Source organism: Lepisosteus oculatus, chromosome 3, assembly GCF_040954835.1.
Source record: "Lepisosteus oculatus isolate fLepOcu1 chromosome 3, fLepOcu1.hap2, whole genome shotgun sequence".
NCBI lineage: Eukaryota > Metazoa > Chordata > Actinopteri > Semionotiformes > Lepisosteidae > Lepisosteus > Lepisosteus oculatus.
The window spans coordinates 3328553-3340115 of record NC_090698.1 but is presented as its reverse complement, the minus strand read 5'-3'; the positions used below and the strand labels follow the sequence as shown (position 1 = coordinate 3340115).

At 40.9% G+C, this 11563-nt stretch overlaps 1 long non-coding RNA gene across 1 annotated transcript; it reads left to right on the top strand.

Moving 5' to 3' along the window:
* Positions 1-9042: 9042 nt before the first annotated feature.
* On the top strand, positions 9043-11289 carry LOC138237815 (uncharacterized). Its single transcript, XR_011189135.1, has 3 exons — positions 9043-9532; positions 9937-10006; positions 10846-11289. It is a non-coding gene; the product is annotated as an uncharacterized lncRNA (long non-coding RNA).
* The last annotated feature ends 274 nt before the right edge of the window (positions 11290-11563 follow it).

Genomic DNA, 11563 nt, shown 5'->3' with positions numbered 1-11563 from the left:
CAGTTATGAAAACTCACTAACACAATGCATTCATTGGCATTACAGAAAAATTAAACAAATTTCAAATTAAGCCCAAAATTGTGAACTTTGTGAAAGTACTGCAAATCACCATGTTGTTGCAAACTCACATTCCAGTTCCCATGAAATGCAACATGATGTGACCCTTCCTGCTCAATAGTTACCATAATTACTAATGTAATGTTATGTATGACAGAATAAGTACAGGTTTTGCAGCAGACATTTCTCTCTTTAGCAATTAAAGGATGACTACACATTTCTGAAATGCGAGCTCAGGATGTAGGAACTGATTTGAAGGCCGTTTGGTTCAATCAGAAGGACCCTCATCCTTTCCTACTTATTAAATGTACAGTCTGTAGTAGATTCCCTGACCTCTTCTTCCTTATAACTGTGTTTACAGAGCATCTCCCTGCTGTACAGCAAGTGTTAAAACATAAAAATAAATCATGAAAGTTTTCCATCTGTTTTTTGGGAACACAAGGTTTTTCTGCCTACCATGATATCCCAAAATATATACTGTACAAACCCTACATTCTCTTACAGTAGAAAAGAGCACAACCATTTTTAACACAAAAACGTTAAAATGAGATCAATTGTACAGCAATCATAACAAAATATATTGATGTAACTCGCAATCCGCTTTTCAGTCAGTTATTGCTGTTGTCTAACGTATTTTCTGTTTCACCTTCATTCCCACTGGCTTTTTAATGAGAAGTAACACATTTATATAGAATTGAAATTCCAAGAAATTCCAGTATAACACTAATTAACAATACATTGATACCTCACCTTCCCTGCTTGTATTTGTCTTGTTGGATGTGGAAGATGGTTTAGTAAGCACACACATGCTCTAGGCCTTCCACAGAGCACATTTGTGATGGACAGGCTGTGCTACAGTACCTTGATTGCCGACTACAGCTGAACGGGGTCTTTACTCCAGTTCAAATACAAGAAAAACCTGTTAGGATTCTTGCCAGCAGCGAGGATCACATCTTGCCTTACTCCTGATAGCACAGTGTTAGAGAATGAGAGCTCCTGCAGTGGCCCAGGCAGGCTGAGATCTTGATTGACCAAGGGGACTCAATGGCATGTTGATAATGCACATAATGTCTGTACATAGCCAGGTCATCTGTTTTTAATTCTATTTGACACAGATCTTTTGTTGTCAATAAAATAATCCTTATGGTTCTGAGGAATAAAAAATTGAATTCCTTCGCTGCCATTGTGTGGAAGGTTGGGTGGATAAGGTGGTTAGCGTGTTAGCAAATTATATATTATATATATCTTAGCCGTTTAGGCCTTAAACCACTTACTGTAATTGTTAATTTGTCAGCCTGTAACAGACTTGCCAGAGCCTCTTTTTGCCTGCATTTGGCTGCTTGAAAGAGATAAAGAGATTTCCAACAGGCAGAGTATGAAACTATTATCATGGGCTTGTTCTGTGGGAGGCATTTATCCCATTTGGGGGGGACTTGAATCTCTTGCTGGTTATGTACTTAAAAATGAGCTGAAGAAATAAAACCTCAGGATGAGTTTGGTAAGTGTGGGTTTCGGTGTTAGATTAAGAAGATTATTTTAATAAGAAGATATGTTTTTTTCTGTATTTTCTGTTTTTTTCTGTTCTTTATTCAGTGTAACATATACAGTATACTGAATGATACAGGGATTCGATGATAACAGTAATATCTATTGCCTTTCATCTCAGAAGCACTCTGTTTTTCTCCTGTAGGGCAAAGTCTCAGACATCTTGTTATTCTTCGCTATAGATCCCTGTTAAAAGAGTCTGCTGGATAACTAATACAAACAGTTTTGATGTTTAAATATTGAACAATGTGCAATAACATGTATTGTAACTCCCAAGTGGTGCCTTCTTTTGAAATCATGAGCACAGATTCATTACTTTAGATGCAATAATCCTGTGATCAAGAGCTTGAGGTAAACCACTGACACGGCATTAATTCAGAAGACCTATTCATTCTTCATGTTTGAACTCTGGAGAAAAATAAGTCCACAATGCTATGATTTCCATTATAACTGCTGAACTACAATACTGACACCATAGCTGAATGCACAACAGGAGATGTTGGCAAAGTACAGTACATAGATTCTACAGATTTCTTTGAAGTATAATATTATTAAACTGTTTCCACAGCAGTTAAGCACACACACACCTCATTCAGAAAGACTGGAGACAGGATCAGATGTATTAATATGGTCAAGCTGTGTCTTATAGTCTATGAGATGACTGTCAAAAATGACATGCTTGGTTTCCAGATTCAGCTGCCCAGAAAGCCACAATTTTAGGACTTAAGGCCATGGTTGGCTGGTGGGAATGGACTCTTACGGTAAAGGAATGGAGTAATAATGCCATATCTGTGGGGACCTGATTCGAATATTACGAAGACTCAAAGGCACTGACAAAGTCAATCGAGCAGGCATTGTGAGGATGAACAGTGAAACACAAACCAGAGGACACAATTGCGAACTCTGTGGAAATGTATTTAAAACTGAGGACAGGAGGCACTTCTTTACTCAAAGGATTGTAGGAGAATGGAACAAGCTGCTCAGCTAGGTTGTTGAAGCTAATCCCCTGGCTTCTTTCAAGAAGTAGCTGGATGAGATCCTGGGATCAATTACCTGCTTACTACTAAATGGGCAGGTTGGCCAAATTGCCTCCTCACTCTTGAGGCCAAGTGTATGTACAGTATGAGACTTTTCAGTTTGCGGGTTAGCTAACAGGTCTAGAGGGAATTATTCATAGTACAGTAGGTGGAGATCACTGATGATTTTTCATAATGGACCAGGCTGCCCGTGTTTTGAGGCATCTGATTATGTTTGGTAAAAAAAACAAAATGAAGCCTGTCCTGTCCATACTTCTTTCTGTTCAGGAAGTATATTCTGCCTCCTTGCCAGTCCCAGTGTTCTCCTAGGGCATCATAGCTGAACCTTGGGATTCTAAATGTGTGCTCCTGACATGCAGCATTTGGATGGAACAGATATGCATCGGTGTTCTTATATCAAAGATTGGCAGCGGCACTTGTATCAGTGTTGTGTGCTGATTTTTGCTTGCTCAAGAAATGGGTCCTTCACACTCTAATGAGATGCGGCACCTCTGCTGGTACAAAAAAGCATTTTCTGAGAATGCAGCTTTCAGAGGGTTAGAACACATCATTAACATTTACAGCTCGTAAGTCATCTCCTAATTATGTCAAAAGGGTGCCCTTTTTTCACTGTTGAGTATGAGCAGAAAAAAAAACCAAACATGACAGGAAGATTTCTCAGAATCAGAATCAATCTCCCCTTGTGCTATCTGTAAAGGCATTGGTGCTTATAGGATAGAAAGGATTGTTCAGAGTTTAGCTCATTGACAAATGGGGGATCAGTTTTAGTTATACATCTCACTAATATGAATACTGATATCATCTGGAAAGAAAGTCCATTCATCCGTCAAACACGCTGAACGAATTTCTGATCGTTTCACTGTTGCAGTTTTCTTGGACTGTTTTCTTTAAAGAGAGAATTCAACCCCATGCACATACAGCAAATGACATATAACTTTATTTAGTATGATGGCATAGCAGGTTCAGAAATGTTGTCAGCCTTCTTCTGCACTACATTCCCCAGAATGCTGCGGGGGCTGAGCTGCTGTCCTCATGACCACATGACCAGTTGCTAGAAGACAATTTAAACAGGTGACAGTTCAAAAAGCAGGAAGCAGACTTCTGTCATGTTGATCAGGCACATGGAAGCAGAGTGCTCAAAGGGAGAAGTAAGTGACTGAACAAGTGATGACAGGACTGCAGAACTCTGAGTTTTGGGATCTTAAAAAGAAACACATTGTGTAAGTACTGTATGTGAACTTGGTTTTTGACCCTTAGGGTGGCTTAGTTGTCCAGTGTGTTAGTGAGAGAGTGAAAAAGTCAGTCAGGAGCTCACGTGAGCTTAGGATTTTGTTTTGGTGGTTAGTTTGTGTATTCTTCCTGCACTATAAATAAAAGATTGCTTGTTCGTACCTTAAGAAAAAGAGTAAGAAGAAGAATATGAATAAGTTCCTGACACTTAGCAGTACATAGCATTTTTCTGGACAGTTCGGAGGGTTGCTGCGTCAGCATGCAAAGGCTGCAAAGGAACAAGTACAGGTTTATTCCCTGCTGAAAAGAGAAGAAAGAAAACACAATGTTACGGCTGTGGAGCCTTCTTCAGGTGTGAAAAAGACAGGGCAGACAGCAGCGATTAAATAGCACAGGAGAATTAAAGCTGGGAGACTGGAGGAGGCAGGAGCAGGGGAGAGGCAGAGAGGCCACTCAGGTGGTGCGAAGTGGAGAGAGGTGAAGTCGAAACCTGCATGTGAATAGAGAAGATTAGTCAAAAACAAGTCTGTCACTGAGAGAAGCTCTTTACAGGTAATGGGGATCCCCTCCGCCACCACCAGTGTGCAGCCCCAGCTGGATGATGTGATGGCAGCCAGAGTGTGTCAGTACGCTCCCCACACACCAGCTCTCAGTGGGGAGGAGAACAGAGTGATGTAGCCAGTTCAGAGATGGAGCCATGATTGATAAAGGACAGGGGGAGATTTGGCCAGGACACCGGGGTAATACCACTGCTCGTTTTGAGAAATGTTGTGGAATTTTAAATGACCATGAAGAGTTAGTACTCAGCTGTACATCTTAACCGAAGGATGGCTCCTTTTTAAGTATCCCCATCGCTATACTGGGGCATTAGGACCTACACAGAATGCAGGGAGAGCACCCCCTACTGGTCCCACTAACACCTCTTCCAGCAGAAACCTCAGCTTTCCCAGGAGGTCTCCCATCCAGGTACTGACCGGGCTCAAACCTGGTACAGGGTCACATTGCTGCTGGCCCATCTTCTGGCTGTGTCTGTATTCCTGCAATCTGCACGCTTTGAAGATTCTCCATCCCCCGGTGTGTAGCAGCTTGTGTTTACATCTCTGTTCGACTGTCTTTCACCAAAACAGGGACTTTGTGCAATTGTGCTTGTAGGTACAATTTGGTGCACCAACAAGCTGTTAGCCATCTTCTCTATAACAAACCCAGTCAGCTAATTATCAAAGATTAGGAACACTCCAGGCTTCCTCTAAGCCTGGTTTGCCATGGGATGATGAATGATCTGTTTTCTCTGCAAATTCAGTCACCAGACGAGTATTTAGCAAAAAGCCTGCAGTAGACATGCCATTTAGCATCAGTGAGCCAGCAACCAAGATTGACAGTTTTGTGCAAATTATGTTTTTTATCAAGCTCATCTTGCAGCATTTTATATGTTGAGAGGATGAAGAGTATCCGAGCAATTCTATTTCTGTTTGAGAGCAAATATGTGGAGATTCCAGAGTCCTTGTTACATTGTCAGTACTGTGGTTATAGGTCATGGAGAGAGCTGGCATGCAGGCATGGATACAAGCTCTACTGTACAGCATATACAGTACTGAACAGCAATATAATTAGTTATCTTTCTTTAGTAGTTTTATAGTGGTGCCACCTAAAATATACTGAGTGGTATATTGTACTGTACACAGTACAATATATGTGATATTGTAGATGAAGCCCAGAAATCATTGTAGTTTAAACATTTGAAACTTAGTAGTATTTTGGAAATAAAAACCTACTGTATTCTGTCACCCTAACCTCCGGTTAGCCAGAAAAAACAGGAAGGATGTAATAAAGGCTGAGAAAAAATGTCTTCAAGAAGCACTCACATGCAATGCATCCAAACTAGTGTTTATTTTTACTTTGACTGTAGTTATGAAATTAAATTTACAAATCTTAGTAAGAGGTCATTGGTTACTGATGCTATTTCTCAATGAATCTGTGGCTTTCACTGCTGTGGTGGCTATAATACACATCAACGTCTGCAGTGCAATGATCAAGTGTAGTAATTAGAATTAATTCCTTACATTTAACACTATATAACACTATTCTGGACATTACATTCAAAGTGCTCCACCACCACCAGTGTGTGGCCCCACCTGGATGATAAGTTGGCAGCCATAGTGCACCAGTACGCTCTCCCCACACACCAGCTCTCAGTGGGGAGGAGAACAGAGTGATGAAGGCAATTCATAGTTGGGCATTGTTAGGAGGCCATGATTGGTAAAGGCCAGGGGGAAATCTGGCCAGGACACCAGGGTAACACCCCTATTTTTTTTTAGAAACGCCACAGTGTAAAAACAGTAAGTCATATAAAGCTGAAACATCATATGAACCTATGGGCAAAGCACAGTCAGGCTGCAGTACAAGCATAATCAGCTCATGGGAAATGCAAAAGAGACTGTGGCAGTGTTTCAGTGACCAAACAATGGTTTTCCAGCTACACCACCACAAACAAGTTCCAGTCACATGGGTTTTTTCCAGCATTTTTCCAGTTAGATCAATTGATCCGAATGGACTGTGTGTGTGCACTTTGTGCTCAAGGTAGTTTTTGTTTCTCATTTCCCTGTCCGCGTTCTTCAGCATGTGCATTTCCTCCGATCCGTTCTCTCAGCTGCGAGACGGTGTGGAGAACATAACCAATCCCAACACCACCTCCTCCTGATTTTGTCAAGCCCCATTAAAACCCTTGCTGACACTGATGAATATTTCAGCAGGCCTGTTTATTATGCATCAAACAGGAGCGCAGGGCTAATCAGGCTAACGGAGTCCTCCTAATCAAAGCTTAATTGACAGGACATGAACTGTGTAACAAGGAGTGCTTCAGATTGCGAGCAGAATACAGAGGGGAATAAAACAGCAAATGCATTCTAGCTGCTCTGGAAAAGAAGTAAGCTCTAATCCTGGGGGTAATGAATCAGTTTATTTTCCATTTACACTAATTTAGCAGGAAACTCTAAATGGTTAATATAGCAGCACACAATATTATACAAGGTACTGAATATGACCGAGTCTCTGAAGATTTCATGATTGATTGCTTAATGTTTTTCATGCCTAATATAATACATAAAATCAAAGCAACTTTTGGGAATTTAAAGGGAGACAGAGTAAATGGTAGAAAAAGCAAAGCATCTCTCTGAAGGACAAACTTCAGAAGTACCGAACATCTAAGAATTTAAACTGTAACCAAGATCTTAGAGTCTCTTATCTGCACCTTTTCTGAATAATGCATTTTCAACACCGACTCGAGCGGCAGGGGGCTATCATTCAACACGCAGTTTTGTTTCTGAAAGAGAAGGCTGCTCAGCATTTGTGTTCTGTATTCTACAGACCGCCTTTCTTGATTGTAATCAACTCATTAGACGTAAAACAAATGAATGACACTCCAGTCACAACCACCCAATCTGTGTCACTCTATTCACCTGGCAAATTTAAGACTTGGAACTCAAAGGCAGACTTTGTGTCTTTCCTTCATGTCTTTGTTTTCTCTCTCGTCTAGTGTGGGAGTGTGGGAGCACACATCCTGTGGCAATAAGCACTGCAGATCACCCAGCAAATATTTAGGTGTAAGCAGATGACACTCAACTAAGACGACAACCTCTCCTTCATGGTCTGCGGTGTACCTGTTCTGATCCTAGATGGGGTGGAGTGATCAACCACAAACCAGCCAGCAGATTTCAAACCAACCAACAGATTCCAACCAACAATACTGTACCGTGTACCATAGGCCCCAAATCACTGCACACAGGAAGCAGAACGTTTAGTAAGCCGGTGGTACAAAAGCCTGAGCTTAGAGACCTTACAGTATATATCCTTCAAGGTACTTTAAAACAATTTAAAGGACTTTCTGCAAGATGTTCCTCCAACTGTGAAATCTGACTGAACAGTGTGACATCACACAGGTTGGACATTTTGACTGTGAAGCTGATTTGAAAGGCAGGTAACGTAGTCAAACATGAGTTCATTGAACAACTATTTTGTGTTTTCAGGAAACATCTCTAGATTTTGTAGTGCAGTATCCCAAGATCAAAGCCAATGAGTATGCACATTAAAGTCTAATTCTGAATTACTGGGTTTACGAACACCACTCCCTCCCTGAATGGAATTGCAGTTGTTTTATTTTTAATGGAGTTGAAGTTAATTTTTTCCCTGAGACTGATTAAATTTAGTTTAAAGAACCCACCAGTGCTAATGCAAGTAGTCTTGTATTGTTTCAATATAAACTTAATTTTAAAGTTGTTCACAGTTTTTGGCAACATAACGGGCATTGGCATGGAAATTCTAGTCCACAAAGAAGAGTGCCACCTACTGGTCCACCAACATCACTGCAGATGCAACCTGGCTTTCTCTAGACGTCTCCCATCTCAATACCATCCAGGCCCAGCCTTGCTAACCTTCTGAGATGTGATGGGATTAGACTAGAAGTGGTCATGCTGCTGTCAGTGGAGAAGATCTTAATGCAGCAAATCGGCTCACCCAGCCGTTTACTTAATGGCTCTCTAGTAGGTTCAGTGAAGTAATAAAATGACTGGTTGGAGCAAAGTGCTGTAATTGAATGAACTGGTTGCAGCTTCTCCCTGAATTAAAGTTACTCTTGGGATTTTGTTGGACCAGCCTCTTATCTGATTTTTTTTTTCTGTTGTCATTTTTGAAGACTGCGTTTTGTATTCTACAGAGCCCCATTCCTGAAATCAACTAACCTCATTAGACATGAAACAAATTGATGACACTCCAGTCACAACCAGTTCTTAAAGAAACATTTTGACAGGAAGATACTTGGCATGGGAGGGTTAATATGAAACCTTCCTCCCAGAAATCTTCCTGTCTGGGACATACAGTAGTCAGTCTTCAATCAAACAAAAGTGCATTACGGCTGCTCAGATTAGCCCCAGACAGAGCACAAGGGGGAACAGAAATCTGTTGTTTTTTTTTTAAACAAGCATTGAGGTTTTTTAGTTGAACCTGGTCTGTAGTAACTTCAGTGCATTGAGCACAAGTGTTTGTGCTACTAAATTCCAATTTCAATTTCAATTCCAATTCCAAGAAAGTATTGAAAATGTAGTAATTGTGGTACAGTGCTTTCCTGAGGTGTATGAGAATCTATAACATTTTTTTTATTCTGGCACCATATTGAGTTAAATCACAGATTTTCTGGAAAAGGAATAATCGGAAATATTTTCTCAGGTACAACAGAGCTCTGGGTTTGCATGATTATGAATGTTGTGGTGCCACACTTGATAAAAAACAATATTACACAGCAAAGTTTGTAGTGACATCGAACAGCATCAATCAAGATTAGGGAAGCCGTCCCCCTAACACACACGAATGAAGATGGATGACTAGCTGTGTAAATGTATAATACTCACTTTTCCTTCATACATATCCAAGCCTCTGATTACAGAAGTAAACAGGGTGTGTGGTGGCTCTGTGGCTGAGGATCTGCGCCTGTGGCTGGAAGGTTGCTGGTTTGTATCCCGTGGCCGGCAGAGGAATCCTACTCCGTTGGGCTCCTGAGCAAGACCCTTAACCCCAGCTGCTCCAGGGGTGCTGTATAAATGCCTGACCCTGTGCTCTGACCCTAAGCTTCTCTCCCTGTCTCCTGGAGTGTGTCTCATGGAGAGCATGCTGGGGTATGTGAAAAAGACAAATTCCTAATACAAGAAATTGTATATGGCCAATAAAGTGATCTTACTGTACCTAATATTGACAACATCAAAAAGAAAAGTTACATGAAGAACTAGAGAGATATGCTTTTGGATGGAAACCCTTGTTGAATATCAAGGATATAAGTTGCTCACTTCTTGGTGCCAGAATACAGCATGGCCCATAATAAATGCGGCATTTTTGTTAGGGATACAAGCAGACGTCTGTACTATATGCATCACCCATTCAATATAAAATGTATGCATATGTTTAATACAACTGAAATGCCACATTCTTAATGTGTGGAGTGTTTGCAAGAATGATATTAGATTGTTCACCCCGGCCGGGAGGTGTGGACAGCTGTGTTGATAATTGTGCTTTGCTTTGACAGCTGATTTTCCTGGATTGGTGGCTTACTCATAGTGGAGAGATGAGCAGTGAGTCATCTCTATGCCATGGGTGTAAGTGGAGCTTTGATTCAAGGAATTAGTTTAATTCCAGCCTTGTGAGCTTGACCAGACAAACAGCGAGGCTCCTCAGTACATCATTTCAAGTCCATGTCCGTTTTTGTCGGATTTGTGCCTCCTCTGCCTCCAGATTGTTCCGCACGTCCAAAAGCGATCCGTAGAGCATGACTCATAGCTTGTCCTGTAGATGCATAAATTATAGACAGAACAATGTGCTGCCAGTGACAAACTCCTGCTCCTGAAGCAGTCTATGAATTTGCTTGCGCTCATGATTGACAAAGACTAATGATCTCATGCTGGTAACATTAAGCAAAAACAGGATGACATTTAACAAAATTAAAGCTGATTGCGAGATTTGTGCTCCTTTCAGGAGATGTGGGGTTGATCTCCTGATTTGGTGACATACTGTAAACAAAAAAGCTCATGTTCACATAATACAGATTTCTAGCTCTAATGTACAGTACTTTTTCTGGGCTAAGAGGCTTTAATTCTGCAATTGTCCAAAGAAACAGAGGACCAAAGAGGTTAATTCTTTAGCTTCAGTAAATACCGAGGAAATTTGTAGACTACACTGAAACTTTGTTTTGCATTCAATGCAAGTTCAGTTAAGTTTGGTAATTCAGCAGGCTGCTAATTGTACTCTAATGGCCGATAGGGGTTCATCTGGGAAAGAACAGAAACGACTTGCTGGCAACCCATGGCCCTTGAACAGTTATCAGCATGTAAACAATGATACATTCTGCTCCTATTATAATTATGCAGTTTTGTTGTCACAAAAATAAACTTTGTCTTATACCCATGGTTCCATCTGCTGGGCCCTTCTGTATTCACAGCACACCTGAAAAGCTCCTGCAGTTGCCTCAGCTCACTGAGCTGGAGAAGACCCACGAAATGCAGACGATGTCCTACTTCTTCAACACTCGTGAAACTCCTGTACTCAGCAATTGAGAGGATTGGCCACTGAATATGCTTCAGCATCCACATTTTTGCAGACTGCTGCAGCTGGAGCTGAGGGAAAAGTAAATTTCTTCAGTCAAAAAAACATGCCGAAGGGTTTTCCCAACTTTGGTTAAATATCAGCCCTCCAACAGACAATTTATTAATGTTGCGGATGTACTGTGTTATTATCTGTGTTTTCCTGCATTGTCAAGAGACTGTGGTTTCTTTTTTAATGGATTAGCAGTCTTTTAGCCCTGGTGACAAGCATTTGGCCGAGAGGACAAACTGATGCTCATTCTACCTTTGGCAGTGAATTAATTAAAAGTTTATTTTCCTCGGAGTCTCTGAGCATTCACTTAATCAAAGCCAGACAGTCTGCTGCAGTTGCTGGGGGGCTAATAGGCACAGTATATAATTAGATGTTAATAACAAGGTAATTAGTCTTTTCTTTGTGGCATTAGAAATTTCATTAAAGTTTACATTAACAAGCTTCAAACTCAGCACCCCTTTTCTGTGTTCATGGGGAGCATCTGATAGAGTAATTTGACATTAGATACACTGAGACAGCAGTTAAAACTTTCCTATAGCTGTCAGAGCAGAAAAAGGATCATG